The 9709-nt window shown below is 32.2% G+C and overlaps 1 long non-coding RNA gene across 1 annotated transcript; it reads left to right on the forward strand.

The window, feature by feature from the left end:
• The first annotated feature begins 4917 nt into the window (after positions 1-4917).
• Positions 4918-9123, forward strand: LOC134683795 (uncharacterized). Its single transcript, XR_010101083.1, has 3 exons — positions 4918-5113; positions 7694-7773; positions 8954-9123. It is a non-coding gene; the product is annotated as an uncharacterized LOC134683795 (long non-coding RNA).
• The last annotated feature ends 586 nt before the right edge of the window (positions 9124-9709 follow it).

Raw genomic sequence — 9709 nt, forward strand, 5'->3', positions numbered from 1 at the left:
ACACCTTTTAAAATATTCTTCAGATATTACTCTTTAAATTTATACAAAAAAATTGCGGTACCCTGGGGTGAAACACAGAACTGAATGTTTGCCCTACCAGCTGATGGACTACAAGGAAGTGTAAGCAAAACAAACAGAAATTGACCCTCCCCCTTTTTTCTTGGTCCTCTACGATTAAAAAAATAGTTAAAAATTAGCCTGCGTTTTAATAAGATATGATGTGTTCCATTTAATAAAAAGTAAAGTACTGAATACTTGGTTATTTTAAAAATTTTCAGTAATAGTGTGCAAAACTAAATTTTTGATATACCCTAAAATAAGTCCCTTTTTAACCCCTTTTGGACACTTTTTCAAAAGTCTAACACCTCTTAAAATATTCTTCAGATATTACTCTTTAAATTTATACAAAAAAATTGCGGTACCCTGGGGTGTAACACAGAACTGAATTTTTGCCTTACCAGCTGATGGACTAATATCAATACCGGAAATCTGACTTCATTGATTTAATATCTTTTTATAATAACTAAAAGATAAAAAATTGAACAGTTTAGGTTTTTAAGATTGAATTGGTATTAATCCTGTCTGCAGTGGTAGTTCATAGTGCGTTTGCCCTGCGACTATAATATTGTAAATGTAGTTTTCTTTGATTTGGCGATATTCAATATACATATTCTTTGCATCATATCAGTAGTCAAACGAACATGAGGATCGAGATTTGTTCCATGTCTTAATTTGAAAAACGGTTGTTTTATTTCGTTGAACACATAAATTTGTGTATAAAGTCATCCACAAAAACCAAGAAAGTTGGTTCCCCACGAGGAAAAGTACTTTCACAGTATATGTTAATATCCATTAAAGTCCCAAAGTGTAAAACAAAATTTGAAAAACTTGTTCTACATACTTTGACAAAAGGCATTTACCCTTGTCAGAAAGTAAGCTATAAAAGGCGTTGAAAAGAAAATAAATTCAGCAATTCAAAAGACAACAATATCCAAAAACATTATGGTAAACAAAGACCTATAACTAATGGATAAAATGATTATGACTTGGTACATCCACATACAAAATATGATAGGGACTGACACACTTTTGGGGATTGCACTAGCAAAATAAATCAAATACACTGGTTAAATAGCGGAGTAGTTACTGAACATTCCCCAGTTGATCCTCAAAATCATTTCTATAAATAATGATATTGACTACATTTGTAATTCTTTAAATTTTTCTCATCCCAAACAACATCAACATATTAATGATTATTTGTTAATTATAGCATTATCTTACAGGATGGTGAATCTTCTGCAAATACAGATACACAACCCAGTACAGCTGATACTGATTTCCTGACATTCAGTCAAGATGTAAGTACAAAAGTAAGGAGAGGAGATTGTTTAAAATGAAACAACTATCCAGCAAAAATCCAATGAAAATGATGTCAGCAATTGTACAGCCTTCAACAATGAAAAAAATCCATACCATAAAAAGGGCTATAAAGACCCTTGTATGAAAAATAAGAAAATTCAATTAAGAAAGTGAGATTTATATCATAACAATTTAAGATGAAATGAATATAACAGGGATCAACGAACAATAACTTTTATTGAAGACAGACATTAAAGATGGTGACATATTTAATATATGTTAATCTAGGACAATGGTGTGACAGCCAAACATAACAAAAAATGTCAAAAATAAATGGTATGATCTATGCAATGCCCAAAAGTAAAAGACATTAAAACAATGGTTACAAATCGCCATACAAAACTAACTGCAATTACTGATTCTGAAAGCTTGTTAAAAGCCCAAATCAAAAATGTATTTATAAAATTTGATAAATTTGATAGAATTGACTTCCTATATATTAGATCCTGCCATGAAATACATATCTAAATGGCACATTTCAAACACAGTAAAGAAATATGTTTAACAAACAATGGCAATTATAATCCCTTAATAAAAATCCATACTGATTTAACGTAACTAATTTGAGGTCAAGATCAAGGTTATATATATTTGTCTCATCCTGAATATATACATGAGCTATTTTCCTCTAGATATTTAGCAAGCAAACATCAATTGATCAATGTTATGTATAACTGGTTTTTTTAGGCAGTTAAGCTGCCTTATGCGAGCACCCTGGATTTGTGTGCTTCCCAATAAATGCTGAAATACGTGCCATTGTTATTATCTAGCTTTCTACTATATTATTTATAAATTTTAAACTAGATAGCCGAATAATGATTCTGGCTATACATGTATTTGATAAAATTTGGCCCAGTAGTTTCAGAGAAGAAGATTTCTGTAAAAGTTAACTAAGATTTATGAAAAATGGTTAAAAATTGACTATAAAGGGCAATAACTCCTAAAGGGGTCAACTGACCATTTTGGTCTTGTTTACTTATTTGTAAATCATACTTTGCTGAACATTATTGCTGTTTACAGTTTATCTCCATCTATAATAATATTCAATATAATAACCAAAAACAGTAAAATTTCTTTAATATTACCAATTCAGGGGCAGCAACCCAACAATGGGTTGTCTGATTCATCTGAAAATTTCAGGGCAGAAAGATCTTGACCTGATGAACAATTTTAATATTACTTGTTACACTTACCTGATATCCTTACATTATGGATTATTGTGTGTTTTCAGAACTTGAAAAAAGATTTAGATACCAACGCCTAAACCATATTCATTCCTGTTTTTCATTTCAAAAAGATTGAATGACATACATGGTCAATCTCTTAGGCGACACAAATGCATATCACTTTGCTAGACCCTAACACCTGTCATTTTATTCCAAACTTAGACATCATGGACTTAGGGTGAAGTTGGGCATCATTTACATTTACTATATATATGGACAGGTCAGTCAGACCTCACCATTGATCCATGTAGTAGTAAACATTTGATGTGTGTCTCATAGCATTGTACTGTAAAACACAAACTCAGTTTTCTTTCCAGGGAAGCAAGTTCATTCATACTTTTACAAGCTCGTACTAAAGTCAACTAATACGAACAATTACGCTCAACTAGAAGAACTGCAATCATTGCAAATTTGTACCACTGCTGACTCATGAAAGACTCATGACCATTTGTGGTCATTTGCGTTGCTATTGAAAACCTTGATAAAATATGAATTATTTGCTTTAATGTTAAATTTATAAATGAACATAAATGCACAATTATATATGAATGTTTAATGTTTGTTCTCTTAAATCTTAAAAAAAAAAAGTTGAAGCAACATTGCAACAGTTTTCAATTATGTTTGCCTTGGTTTTTGGTTAACTGCCTTATAGCGCTTTGATTTTTTTATGGAACATAATATTTGGTTAAATCAGGGTAACTACAGTTTTAATCCAAAATGGTTAAAGTTAAGCATTAAACAAAGAATTTTTGACCAATTTAAGCAGACTTGGAAATCAGAAATGGAGAATTCTCCAAAAGCATTATGTTACAAACTATTTAAAGAAAACTTTGAATTTGAAGAATATTTAGATTTATTACCTTATAAAGATAAAATAACGCTATGTAGGTTTAGAACTGGAAATCACCGGTTACCTATAGAAACCGGTAGATGGCGTAAAATTATTAGACAGGAAAGGTACTGTGTACTTTGTAATTCTCATGTGATAGGTGATGAATTTCACTATATTTTAAACTGTACAGCTCTAACAGAAAGTAGAAGAGCTTTTCTTAAACCTTACTATATAAGCCGAGTAAATGTTTTGAAATTCGGCAGTTTATTTATTTCAAAAAATAATCGTGTATTGAAAAAATTGTGTAAATTAATTAGAATTATCAATGTAGAAGTATTTTCTCCTGGTTGATGAATAATCTCTCATTCTTGTTGCTCGTTTTTGTGCAAACTTGTCATGCGCAAAATCTGTATGTTATTGTATGTAAAAATATCTTTCTTTGTACCATTTGCTTGGTTTTATAAGAAATAAAGAATCTTGTTTCAATTTCTATATTGATTGATGTTTTGGGAGGCGACTTTCCTGCTATGGAACTTGCGCCCTCAATTTCTACGGAATCTATAAAATATATAAGTTTCTCACTGAAGGTATCCAGAGAGGGTAATCAAACATTTTGTGACGATGCAAATATCAAACTTTACAATATAAATAAAAATCTTTAACTAATGAATTAAAATAGCAAAAGCTATGTAATTAACAAATATATACTTATTAAGCTTCATGTAAATTATTTAACAAAAAAATACATTAAATAAGAAATTTGGAGTTTAACCAAGGGAGCTAATAATTAAATAATAACACTGTCCGCCACACAGCACTTCGAGGACTCTCCCTCCGGTATCTTTCCTCCCTCTTTTATAGCTGACTATGCGGGGGCAATTCTAATTCTTTGGGGCATTATGATGACCTATAGTTGTTAATTTCTGTGTCATTTAGTCTCTTGTCAATCATAATACATATTCTTTTATATATAGCGATGTGTCGTTATTACGACATAAATTATTTTTTTTGAATGGCCCTTATCGGCTTCCGTACAAAACAGTCTTCAAAGTATTTTGTTTGACGCTGTTGTGATCCGATTGCAGAGCACTACCAAATAATTATAAGGACTTTTTTTTTCTCATTTATTGAAAAATGTATTAACTGAAAAGAACATGAAAGTAATGTTTCATTTTTATAATCTCTATATAAAGGAAACTAATGAGATAATAATGGCAGTTCTTTAAACATTCAATGAATTAAAACTTCCGAGAAAAAAGTGCAAGATACAAACAAACATTTCTTGTATTACATTTTTCTTTTGATCTAAGGTCTTAATGAAAATAATTCTTATGATTTCGATTGATTTCATGATCTTTCTCTGAAAAAAAAATGTCATATAAAATGTTTTTTCTTTTCATATTCAAATAGTTTTTACAATTTGCATCATCATTTTGTAGATGTGGTCTGTTTATTTACCAGCTTTTAAATTTGGAAAACCAAATAGCGTCTGTTCTGTTTGATTCAATTTCGTATGATTGAGTGGTTGGCTAAGTGTAGATAAACTAATTGCCAGACCGTTCAACGGGTTTTCCAAATTATTGGACCGAAGAAAACACTAGGGATCCCCACTGTCAACTGTTAAATTATAAAGGTAAGATTTTTTATTCTCGGGTTTATAACAATAATCTCATCATCATAAACTTTATTGTCATTATTATAATCAGTATCATTATTATCATTATTATCATTATTATCATTATTATTATCATTATTATCATTATTATCATTCTTATTATCATTATTATCATTATTATTATTATTATTATTATTGTTATTATTATTATTATTATATTATTGTCGAGCCTTCGACTTTATTCGAAAAGCGAGACTAAGCGATCCTACATTCCGTCGGCGTCGTCCACAAATATTCACTCTGTGGTTAAAGTTTTTGAAATTTTAATAACTTTCTTAAACAATCCTGGGTTTGTACTAAACTTAGACAGAAGCTTGTTTATGATCATAAGATAGTATCCAGAAGTAAATTTTGTAAAAAAATAAATCCATTTTTTCTGTATTTTACTTTTAAATGGACTTAGTTTTTCTGCGGGGAAACATTACATTTATTAGATTCAAAAACTATCCTGGATTTTTAGCTTGGACAGAAGCTTCTTACAATCAAAAGATAGTATCAAGAGGAATATATTTATTGATTTTTTTCCTCATTTTTGTTGGGCCTGCTATTTACAGCAAAAGTAGGCGAGACACCGGGTTCCGTGGAACCCTTACACATTTTTATTATTATTATAATTATTATTATTATCAATTCACTTTGTGATTCTTATGGACAGCAAATATTATTATTATTATTATTTATTATTATTATTTTTATTATTATTGTATAGCAATATAATATTTCCCACAGAAAGTAACCAACAGTTAGCGTGCAATACATTCCAATGTTGCACTAGTGCAATAAGTCTTCAAAATTCATGATGTCATCTACGTCAAAATCTTAGTTAAAACCAATTTTTACTTTTGAATGTTATATTGCTATACAATAAAAGGGTTATTGCATGAATATTGGGGAATATTGTCCCTCGTAGAACATATATTGCACTCACAAGCTCGTGCATTATAAATTTCTACTCGGGACAAATAACAAATAGGAAGCAAGGAATCTATAAACGCTTGAATTGATAATTTCATCTCAAAGTCACAATAAGGCCTTCAATGCGGGGCAAAAAAAACCCAAAAAAAACAAAAACAAACACACACTTCTTTGCAAGTTAAAAACGGCCCTATAACCAGTTTGAGCGAAATTCTTTGCAAAAATAATTCGGATAGATTTTATGAATATGTAACACCAAAAAATTGGACATGGTAAAAAACATACTGGAAAGAAGTACAAGAGACAAACAAAATAACTCCCATGCAAAAGTGTAAATAATACACTACATGGACTATGCTATGGTAATAAGTTACTGTTCTTTAAATTCAAGATGTATTCAAGACAATTTTCTCTTCAGTTTTCACAAGTTAAAATCCGTCAAACCAGAAAAATGGCTTTTCAAAGATATGTTTTTGAATTTTGATAGCCAAAAGAATACTTATCTTCGCATACATCATGCTGAGGTCTCGAGCTGGCATGTTGACACAATAACTGCTGTAGTCTTTCGTTAATGTATGTATCATTGCCTTTTTGTTACTTATTCTGACATCCAACTTGGAAGTCTTTTAAACTGAGTTCTATTATGTGTATTGCTGTGTTTGTTGTCCCCCTCGAAGCGCGTTACAGGGAATTTGGAAATATCGTGATTCCGTCTGTCCGTCCGTCCGTCTGTCTGTCCATGTGTCCTCGCGTCTATCCATCCGTCCGTTTATCCTTGTGTTTATCCATCCATATGTCCGTTTGTCCGGCCATGTTAACGAACTCTACCTTGATATATCATCAATATCTCGGATAAATGGTGGACGATCGACATTAAAAAAAGAAATATTATGGAAAATGGACTCGTTGGGGCTCTCACGACTACAATTCTTGTCAGAATTTTATAAAAATTAAACTATAGGTTAGGACAAGATCTAAAATGGAGGGCGATTGACTTTACAACTATCTGTAGCCATACAGACATGAGGATTATCAATTCACCATTCTAGGCTATGTCTTTTAACCAAAGATGTCCTAAGATATGATGGCCCTTATGTATATCATAGATTATATCTGGTGCAGAAAAATTGGTACCATTAATGTTATTAATACCACTGGGTCGATGCCTCTGCTGGTGGACTGTTAGTCCCCGAGGGTATCACCAGCCCATTAGCCAGTACTCCGGTACCGTCATGAAAATACGGATTTTTTTGTGTTATTAAATTTGCTGTTACAAAATATTAAAATTATTATAAATTAAGGAATGTATCTCCCTCATGCAAAGCTCTGATTCCTTTCACGGATTTGGCTATACTTTTTGGAACTTTTGGATTATAGCTCTTCATCTTTTATATAAGCTTTGGATTTTACATATATTGGCCACGAGCATCACTGAAGAGACATGTATTGTCGAAATGCGCATCTGGTGCAGAAAAATTGGTACCGTTAATGTTATTATATTCACATTATACATATATTACCTTTCCTTCTTCTACAATGGAAATTGTAGTCGCCGTCAGTTTTTCTATCATGATTTGAATTTTCAATCTGTCGGTCAATACTATATGCATTGTTTTATTACAGATATCTGGGACAACAGAAGATGGTCACACACCTATGGCTGATGCTTGCAATGTTTGTTTATCTGGGGGCAGCTTCTAATGGTAAATAAATACTTTTCATTGCATTTAAGAAACGTTTGCTTTGCTCTATTTTTTTGTCAAATAGTTCTTCACATGTTTCGGTTCTTATATATCCTTTGATTTCAAATATTCCGCTTTGAGTGCAGTTGCTTACATGTATGAAGGAAAATTCAAAATGCGCTTTTGACGCTTAAAATTTATAACGTGTTGTGTTCATTTATTTCTGCAAGAAATCACGTATTGTACAATGTAGTTTTAAATATAAATGCATGATACTGATTGTAATGCTACATATTCATTTTCTATAAAACATTCATCCACATTCCTAGGATACTAATATTTGTCTCCAATATATTTTTATCATTCAGGTAACAATTTTGTCTTTGAGTACGAACATCAAAGGTCAAAACTCTTGATTTTTGTCCTTCATCAGTATGATTCAATGAATTCAACTTCTTCAAAAGTCCGAACTTAATTAGAAGATCATTAATATTTTGAAGTTGAATCATGGATATTTAATCATTCTCAAGTCTAAAGTCAGGGAAAACCCTGTATTTGGTAGTCTAAATTATTACTTCAAATAAAAGTATAAAAACATTGTAACTTGCAATGCTGCTCAAAACAAGACTGCATTATTTGTTATACAGTACATAATATTTTAATAGATACAACTAGGGGATTTAAAAATATTAAAGGACTGTTTGAACAGTACCAATTTATAGCATATAACAAGCTATTTTTTAAGTGGCTACGCAGGTTATTCAGTGTACACCAATTTTAATGTTATTTCTTCATAGACAGAAAGAATATAACAGTCATCCCTTAAGTAAAATACTATGTTCATTCAATAACATTGAATATTTGTGGGTGAAGCTGAGTCGCATTTAGACGTCAAAATGTCTCTCTCTTAAAAATTATGATGTACATGTCACTAAATCAAAGTCAATGCCATATTATATATCATAAAACAATTATCAAGTTAGACCATGTTACCCGATGGAATACGTAATGCATACAAAATGTATAGCCAACATGAAAGTAAGAGGGGAAAAGTGTGAATTATTTCCGCATATCTGTACTTCTTTACTTTTGGTTTGTTGAAATTGCCTTCCTACTATCATTCTATTTTAATGTTTAGCGCAACAAAATGTGAATTTGCATTTTTTTCATTTGAATGATTTAAAAATGCAAAACATTTTAGATTTCAACGAAGCTCTGAAGCAGAGGTTTAAAAGAGCGACACATCCTGGAATACTAATGGAGAAAAAAGAAGCATTAGGTTTCCTACATCACAGGGTAAAGAGAGGACTGGGTGAAGAGTGTAATGAAGGCTGTTCCTGGGAAGAAGTCATCGAGGTCTATGAACCCAACACAGCCCGATCCGTAAGTATAATGGAAAGGGGAGGGGGAGGGGAGGTGTCTTCACCTACACCACAGGGTAAAGAGAGGACCGGATGAGGAATGTAGTGTAATTTTCCTGGGGAGAAGCCATCGAGGTCTATGAACCAAACACAGCCAGATCCGTAAGTATAATGGAAAGGGGAGGGGGAGGGGAGGTGTCTTCACCTACATGACAGGGTAAAGAGAGGACTTGGTTAGGAATGTAATGAAATGTTCCTAGGGAGAAGTCATCGAGGTCTATGAACCAAATACAGCCAGATCTGTACGTATAACAGAAAGGGGAGGGGGAAGGGAGGTGTCTTCGCCTACACCACAGGGTAAAGAGAGGATTGGGTGAGGAGTGTAATGAAGGTTGTTCCTGGGAAGAAGTCATCCAGGTCTATGAACCAAACACAGCCCGATCCGTAAGTATAATGGAAAGGGGAGGGGGAGGTGTCTTCACCTACACCACAGGGTAAAGAGAGGACCGGATGAGGAATGTAGTGTAATTTTCCTGGGGAGAAGCCATCGAGGTCTATGAACCAAACACAGCCAGATCCGTAAGTATAATGGAAAG

Source organism: Mytilus trossulus, chromosome 9 (assembly GCF_036588685.1).
Source record: "Mytilus trossulus isolate FHL-02 chromosome 9, PNRI_Mtr1.1.1.hap1, whole genome shotgun sequence".
Lineage (NCBI taxonomy): Eukaryota > Metazoa > Mollusca > Bivalvia > Mytilida > Mytilidae > Mytilus > Mytilus trossulus.